This window comes from Bos indicus x Bos taurus, chromosome 5, assembly GCF_003369695.1.
Source record: "Bos indicus x Bos taurus breed Angus x Brahman F1 hybrid chromosome 5, Bos_hybrid_MaternalHap_v2.0, whole genome shotgun sequence".
Classification (NCBI taxonomy): Eukaryota; Metazoa; Chordata; class Mammalia; order Artiodactyla; family Bovidae; genus Bos; species Bos indicus x Bos taurus.
This window is the reverse complement of record NC_040080.1, coordinates 87,309,540-87,318,363: the sequence shown is the minus strand read 5'-3', so window position 1 is coordinate 87,318,363 and position 8,824 is coordinate 87,309,540.

Here is an 8,824-nt window from a genome sequence, read left to right as displayed (position 1 = left end):
CTTTAACAGTCAGGTAGAGGTGCAGGGTTCTCTGAGGCAGGCCATTATGTGTGATTAAAACAACAAAAGCAACAAAAAGCAAAGATTAAAGTTAAAGAAACAGATTCAGCATGGAAGCAGAATTGGCTTCTCCCAGCAACATCTTCTCTAAACTGGGGCACACAGTTTTGAGGGCATTAGCCTGCTTTGCCTGGCAAAGTATATCCTTTTCTACCTCACCAAAAACTCTGTCTCCAAGATTCAATTTGACACCAGTGTAAAGAGAAGTTGAGTTTTCGACATCAGGCCCCACTGAGGTGTTTTTTTGACAAAAGCACCTCAGTGCCCCCTGTTTCTTGTTTGTAGATAAAGGCTGTAGTCTCCTTGGTCTTTCCTGAGTCTCAAAGAGCAGACTTAAGCAGTTACTAGTTAGGGAGTAAGAGAAAGCAGAAATAAAGGAAAAGCAGTCAAGAAACAATAGTTCAATGATAAAAAGGGTCCTAGTTCCTCCTCAAGGGAGGAATAACAATTTGACACATATCTGAATTGTTCTTCAGGAATGAAGGCCCCCACACTCAGATGGGAGGATAGTGACTTCCTGCTAAGCACAAGTACAGAGACCCCAAACGGGTTGAAATAAGAAGGTTGATGATTAAATAAGAGCCCCAAACCATCAAACTGTGACCTCATCACCAACAACCAATCAGAAAAAAGTCACGCTCCCTGCATCCCTCGCTCCAAATGTTCTTTTTAAAAGACCTCCCCTGAAAATCATCTGGGAGGTTGAAACTTTGAACAAGAGCTGCTTGTTTTCCTTGCTTGGCATCTGCAATAAATGCTGCGCTTGCCTTCACTACAAACTGTTGTTGGTAAATTGGATTTTCTGTGCAGCATATGAGTGGACCTAGGTTTGGTTTTATATCAAAATCAGGCCTCTTTTTGGAAATTCCAGCCAAAAAGTCCAAGACACACCAATTCTATTCCCTAGAATATGTTTCCACTGGGGGTGGAAGTGAGTTAGGTGTTCTTAGCCATGCATTTCTTCTGGTACTTCAGGGTGGCAACGGTGCCTATGGTGGAGGGTTTAGCGCACAAATGCAATAGATTAAGGGTTGAATGTGATGCTGAAAGCCTACTTCTCTGTATGCTGGTGCCAAATCAAATCTTGGAGACAGAGTTTTGGGAGAAGTAGGAAGGGATATCTGTATTACTTTGCCAGATAAAGGGGGCCACAGCAGGCTCATGCCTTCAAAACCATGTGTCCCAACTTGGAGGAGACAGTGAGAAGTTTCATATAATTGTTCAAAGAGAGCATGATCAGCTCGTGGACATTCTTCTGACAGGTTGGTGGTGAGGTAAGTAGGAGTCAGCTTCTTCAGTCTTCAGGTCCAACTGCTCTGGAGTCTACATGCTTGTGGGTAGCATATCAGTTCAGTTCAGTTCAGTTGCTCAGTCCAGTTCAGTTGCTCAGTCGTGTTTGACTCTTTGTGACCCCATGGACTGCAGCACGCCAGGCTTCCCTGTTCATCACCAACTCTTGGAGCCTACTCAAACTCATGTCCATTGAGTCGGTGATATCATCTAACCATCTCACCCTATGTTGTCCCCTTCTCTTCCTGCCTTCAGTCTTTCCCAGCATCAGGGTCTTTTCCAATGAGTCAGTTCTTCATATCATTTAGCCGAAGTATTGGAGTTTCAGCTTCAACATCAGTCCTTCCAATGAATATTCAGGACTGATTTCCTTTAGGATGGACTGGTTTGATCTCCTTGCAGTCCAAGGGACTCCCAAGAGTCTTCTCCAACACTACAGTTCAAAAGCATCAATTCTACATTTGGATCAGTTCTAATGAAGTGGATGAAACTGGAGCCTATTATACAGAGTGAAGTAAGCCAGAAAGAAAAACACCAATACAGTATACTAACGCATATATATGGAATTTAGAAAGATGGTAACGATAACCCTGTATGCGAGACAGCAAAAGAGACTCAGATGTATACAACAGTCTTTTGGACTCTGTAGGAGAGGGAGAGGGTGGGATGATTTGCCAGAATGGCATTGAAACGTGTATAATATCATATATGAAACGAATTGCCAGTCCAAGTTCGATGCATGATACTGGTTGTTTGGGGCTGGTGCACTGGGATGACTCAGAGGGATGGTATGGTGAGGGAGGAGGGAGGGGGGTTCGGGATGGGGAACACGTGTATACCTGTGGCGAATTCATGTTGATGCATGGCAAAACCAATACAATATTGTAAAGTAATTAACCTCCAATTAAAATAAATAAATTTATATTAAAAATAAATAAATAAATAAATAATAAAATCTCAAAAAAAACCCCCAAAAAAACAAAAGCATCAATTCTTTGGCACTTAACTTTCTTTATAGTACAACTCTCACATCCATACATGACTACTGGAAAAATCATAGCTTTGATTAGATGTACCTTTGTCGGTAAAGTAATGTCTCTGTTTTTTAATATGCTGTCTAGGTTGGTCATAACTTTCCTTCCAAGGAGCAAATGACTTTTAATTTCATGGCTGCATTCACCATCTGCAGTAATTTTGGAGCCCCCGAAAATAAAGTCTCTCACTATTTCCATTGTTTCCCCATCTATTTGCCATGAAGTGATGGGACCGGATGCCATGATCTTTGTTTTCTGAATGTTGAGTTTTAAGCCAACTTTTTCACTCTCCTCTTTCACTTTCATGAAGAGGCTTTTTAGTTCCTCTTCACTTTCTGCCATAAGGGTGGTGTCATCTGCATATCTGAGGTTATTGATATTTCTCCTGTCAATCTTGATTGCAGCTTGTGCTTCATCCAGCCCAGCATTTCACATGATGTACTCTGCATTTAAGCTAAATAAGAAGGTGACAATCTACAGCCTTGATGTACTCCTCTTCCAATTTGGAACCAGTCTGTTGTTCCCTGTCTAGTTCTAACTGTTGCTTCATGACCTGCATACAGATTTCTCAGGAGGCAGGTCAGGTGGTCTGTTATTCCCATCTGTTTCAAGAATTTTCCACAGTTTGTGGTGATCCACATAGTCAAAGACTTTGGCATAGTCGATAAACCAGAAGTAGATGTTTTTCTGGAACTCTCTTGCTTTTTCAATGATCCAATGGATGTTGGCAATTTGATCTCTGATTCCTCTGCCTTCTCTAAATCCAACTTGAACATCTGGAAGTTCATGGGTAGTACATAATTTATCATTAACTTCTCCCACCTGGAGGGGGTTTCAGTTCCAGAAAAATAGCTCAAAGATATTTTTGTGTGTATCCATTGATGGGGAAATAGAATCCTGCCCCAAGGCTGCTCTTGACTGTTTCTCCCTTGTCTCATATCCCCTCCCTTCCTTATTTAACAACTGCTTGAATCTGCCCATTGGAACCCAGGGAAGGTCATGGAGGCTGAGTGAAGGCCACTTCCTGTAATCAAAGAAACGAGGAACACAGACAGGCCTTGTGCCCAGGAGCCCCACAGAGCCTTCCCAGTATCAAATGAAGCCCTGGAGCTTTCTCAGTTGAGTTGCCATGATCTTTGGGGAGCTGTGGGAGACAGAGAGTGTGTGTTTCTAGAAGAACAAGATGCAGCACTGAGCTGTTAGCAAAGATACTTGCTTCTCTGCTTGCTTAATGGATGATAAAATTAAGTTCAAGGGTTTTACTTATTAAATTCCTCATTAGAATTTGCATATTAGACGACCTTTCTCAAAAGCCACAAACTGGTTTCATTTTTCTAGTAAAATAAAATGTGGTTAAGGTGGGTCTGAGGCGGTGAGGAGCTAGTGCTACTATTAAAAACAAGAGACCCAGAAGCCCTGTCTCAGTCCATAAGCAAATTGTGGGCAGTTGCTTAGCTGCTGCCTCAGTTTCCCCATCTGTCAAAAGCAGCCCAGAGCTCTGGCCACCTACCGCATCCCCACATCAACCAGCCACAACTTTTCAATGCTGTCATTTCCCTCCAGATCAGTCTTTGTTCTTTTGTTTCTTTTTCCTTTTGTCTGCAATTAACATTGCTGTGGACATGTGCTCAGCTGCTCAGTCATGTCCAACTCTTTGTGACCCCATGGACTATAGCCCACCATGCTCCTCTGTCAATGGGATTTCCTAAGCAAGAATACTGAAGTGGGTTGCCATTTCCTCCTCCAGGGTATCTTCCTGAACCAAGGATTGACTCTGCATCTCCTGTGGCTCCTGCATTGGCAAACAGATTTTTTTTTTTTTTAACCACTGAGCTACTGGGAAGCCCTTAACATTGTTGCTACTGCTTTATTTTTATTAACATTTGCCTCATTGTCTTTTCCCTTCCCTTTATTTTCAGTTCTAAGACATGGCTGACAATGTGCTTCCTTCCCAGGGCTTACATTCAGCTTTCAAAGATGAGCTGCCTACTCACTCAACCCTGTAAATGAACTGGTCCTGTTATCTAAAGACTAGGTTCCTCTCTTGGTGGGTGTTGAGCCAAGAGACACAACCAAGCTGAAGCACAGGACGGTAAAGCGTCTGTCTACGATGCGGGAGACCCGGCTTCGATCCCTGGGTTGGGAAGATCCCTTGGAGAAGGAAATGGCAATCCACTCTAGTACTATTGCCTGGAAAATCCAATGGACAGAGGAGCCTGGTAGGCTACAGTCCATGGGGTCGCACAGAGTCGGACACGACTGAAGCGACTTAGCAGCAGCAGCAGCAGCAGCAGCAAGTAAGGAAAACACTGAGGATCTTTCCCAAAGCAGTGTCTCCCAGACAGCAAAACTAGGGAAGTGTTAAGCTAAGGGAGCATCTATATTCATGAAAGGGCCTGAGCAGAATTGGGGCCAAGGTCAGTAGAGTCCTGCTTTAGTTGACCGAAGTCAGAAGGTCAAAAAGGACTTCACAGGTGGTGCAGTGGTAAAGAATCTGCCAGCCAGTGCCAAAGACACTGTAAATCTGGGTTCTTTCCCTGGCTTAGAAAGATCCCCTGGAGGAGGAAATGGCAAGTTACTTCAATATTCTTGCCTGAAGGATCCCATGGACAGAGGAGCCTGGGCCATTTCCTCCTCCAGGGGGTCTTCCCGACCCAGGGATCAAACCCACATCTCTTACGTCTCCTGCAGTGGCAGGCAGGTTCTTTACCACTAGCGCCACCTGGGAAGGCAAAGTTAAGTTTGTTACTGTTACTTTGAGCAGGGAGAGAACATCTGTAGGGGTCCTGGGCCTCAGTCTGAGGAGATCGAGAGAGGGAGTCCTGGGGCTTGTGCTTGCAGATGTCGGGAGGGGAGCGATCCAGGGAGCTGGGCTTGCTGTCAGAAGCTGGGGAATTCTCTGATGGTTATTTCAGTAGGGCAGACTAAAGGCAGTCTAAAGGTGAAAATGACAAAGAAGCACTGTCCCTAATTTTAGCTGGGGGCAAGGATGTTTGTGTTTTGTCTGTGCTCATACTCAATTGCTGAAGGATCTTGTCCGTATATCGATCCCTCACAATCGCAGAGTAGCCTTGTCTGATGCTGCCATTCGGTGCGGTTGTTCGCCTTCAGTAGGAGAACAGTAAATCCTAGCTGTCGTTGTGGCCAGTTGAGAGCAACTCCAATTCCACTCCCCAATGTCGGGGACTGCTTTCTCCCTTCTCAGCCTGGAGGGGCTCTGTGTTGTCTTCTGCCCAAGTTCATCCCTCCCCGTCCTCAGAGCTGGAGAAACAGGAAGTGAACAAAATGGAAGGTGGTGCTCATGGTCAGGAGACAGCTGTGCCCTTGCCCGACCCTGACTGGAGATGCTTCCTTACCTGCGCCTCCTGACTCTCCTAGGCTGCCTCACTTCCATCTTGCTCCAGCAGTCCTCTGCCCTTCCTTCTCTTCTCAACCTAAATCCTACCTAGACTTCCCAGGGGGCTCAGTGGTAAAGAATTTGCTTGCCAATGCAGGTTCTATTTCTGGGTTGGGAAAATCCCCTGGAGGAGGAAATGGAAACTCACTCCAGTATTCTTTCCTGGAAAATCCCATGGACAGAGAGGCCTGGTGGGCTACAGTCCATAAGGTCACAAAGAGTCGGACCCAACTGAGTATACACACAAACCCTATCTAGACCAGATAGAGACACACAGAGACCAGTGATGGGGTTTAGGATGCTGACATCAAAATATGGCTCCTTCTTATATTGACTATTTTAAGCTGAAAAAGTTTGAGAAAATGGCCCAAACAGGAATGTTACTCTGAGCTCCTTCCCACCTCACCCTGCTTCCTTGAGACAGGCATAAAACTCTGATGTGAGACGTTCCCTCCCTGTACCTGGAGGAGAGGAACACGCTTATCTCCAAAACAAGACAAAAGGATGCCAAGGAGAATCCTAACAGGTCTTGCTCAGTTTCCCCAGTTACTACACTTACCTTGCACTTCTGGCCCTATCCTATCTCCCGTGACTGTCCACTCTTCTCAAAGCCAGCACTGAAATGCTCGAGTCTAGCTCTTTCCTCAGGTCTTCAATTCCTTACAAAGACTTCTGTGTCCCATAAAACTTATACTAAATACATTTGTATGCCTTTTCTCCTGTTAATCTGTCTTTGCCAGTTTAATTTTCAGACCCAGTCACAGCCCCTAAGAGGGCCCAGGAGAACTTTTCCTTCCGAACACCAGAGGCAGCTTTCCCCTCTCTGACTGCTGCTGAAAGCTCGGCTTCTCCATACTCAGGTGCTGTATGGAATCTCAGAGCCAGAGTTTGGGGTGAAGGAGACAGAGTTTATTACTTTGCCAGGCAAAGGGGACCACAGTGGGCTAATGCCCTCAAAACCATGTATTCCAACTTGGGGAAGATAGTGAGAAATTCAATAATAGCTGTTCAAAGAGGGTGTGATCAGCTTGTGGACATTCTTCTGATGGGTTGGTGGTGAGGTAAGTGGGAGTCAGCATCATCAACCTTCAGGTCTAACTGATCTGGGTTCTATCTGCTTTTGGGCTGCCTACCACTCATCCTTAACTTCTCCCACCTGGAGGGGATTTCAGTATCTGCAAAATAGCTCAGAGGTATTGTCCTGAGTATTCACTGATGGGGAAATACGACCTTGCTCCGGGCTGTTCTTGACTGTTTCTCCCTGATCTTGCATCCCCTCCCTTCCCTAATTAACAACTGTTTGAATCTGCCCATTGGAACTCAGAAAAGGTCATGGAAGCTGAACAAAGGCAAACAATCAAAGAAATGAGCGACACAGAAAGGCTTTGCGCCCAGGAGCCCCACAGGGCCCTGCTTTGTATCATAACTGTGGATGCTCCATGTTCATTATGGTGTATAGCTATACTATGCACCCCATAGTACAGCTCCTAGTCATTTGGTAACTGCTTTACGAGGATATGTTTGGTTTTTCCATTTGCACTGTAGGTCTTAGTCTGACTGGTTCTTTTTCATCTTTCATGGCTCAACTTAAATGTAATCCTGAGGTAGGACTTCCCAGCCCAGCTTAAGTAAAATATTCCCGCCCCAAGGCATTCTCTCCTTTAGTGTGTGCACTCAGTTCAGTTCAGTTGCTCAGTCATGTCTGACTCTTTGAGACCCCATGGACTGCAGCTTGCCAGGCCTCCCTGTCCATTACCTACTCTCAGAGCTTCCTCAAACTCATGTCCATCAAGTCAGTGATGCCATCCAACCATCTCATCCTCTGTCATCCCCTTCTCTTCCTGCTTTCAATCTTTCCCAGCATCAGGGTCTTTTCCAATGAGTGAGTTCTTTGCATCAGGTGGCCAAAGTATTGGAGCTTCAGCTTCAGCATCTATCCTTCCAGTGAAAATTCAGGACTGATTTCATTTAAGATTGGTTTGATCTCCTTGCAGTCCAAGGGACTCTCAAGATTCTTTTCTAATACCACAGTTCAAAAACATCCATTCTTCGGCACTCAGTTTTCTTTATGGTCCAACTCTCACATCCATACATGACTACTGGAAAAACCATAGCTTTGACTAGATGGACCTTTGTTGGCAAAGTAATGTCTCTGCTTTTTAAAATGCTGACTAGGTTGTTCATAGCTTTTCTTCCAAGGAGCAAGCACCTTTTAATTTCATGGCTGCAGTCACCATTTGCAGTGATTTTGGAGCCCAAGAAAATAAAGTTTCTCACTATTTCCATGTTTCCCCACCTATTTGCCATGAAGTGATGGGACCAGATGCCATGATTTTAGTTTTTTGAATGTAGAGTTTTAAGCCAGATTTTTCAGTCTCTTCTTTCACTTTCATCAAGAGGTTCTTCAGTTCCTCTTTGCTTTCTGCCATAAGGGTGGTGTCATAAATGTTTGTGTGCTCAGTCACTAAGTTGGGTCTGTTTGCAGCCCCAAGGACTGTAGCCTGCCAGGCTCCTCTAGCCATGGGATTCTCTAGGCAAGAACACTGGAGTGGGTTGCCATTTCCTTCCCCACGTGACGTTTTCTTCATTTACTGATCACTATATGAAATGACTTTTACTTATTTTCACCAGCTACCTGAATGTTAGTTGTTTATAAAAGCAACTATTTTGTCTGTCTTGTTCATCCCTATATCTCCAAAATCTATTTTTAAATATAGGATTTTCTTTTCCAATTTTACCAAATCCAGTTTAAATTATAAACTGGAAAAATTCTATACAGGGTTAAATTCCTGATTCTACTGTTTTCTGAAGAACTTAATCTGATGAGGCTGAAATGAAAATAACAACAATTACAGGGAGAGGAATGACTGAGAAGTAAAATTTTCATTTGCTTATTTAGGTCTTCCCTTTCCTGTCTAGTGTGACTTTTTATAGTTTTTTGTGGTCAGGAAGTTCCATTTTCATCGGCTGACCCTGACCTCTATATTGATTCAATTCAGCTGCTATTATCAGGCAAATGTGTACAGAGTTCACAGCATCAAAC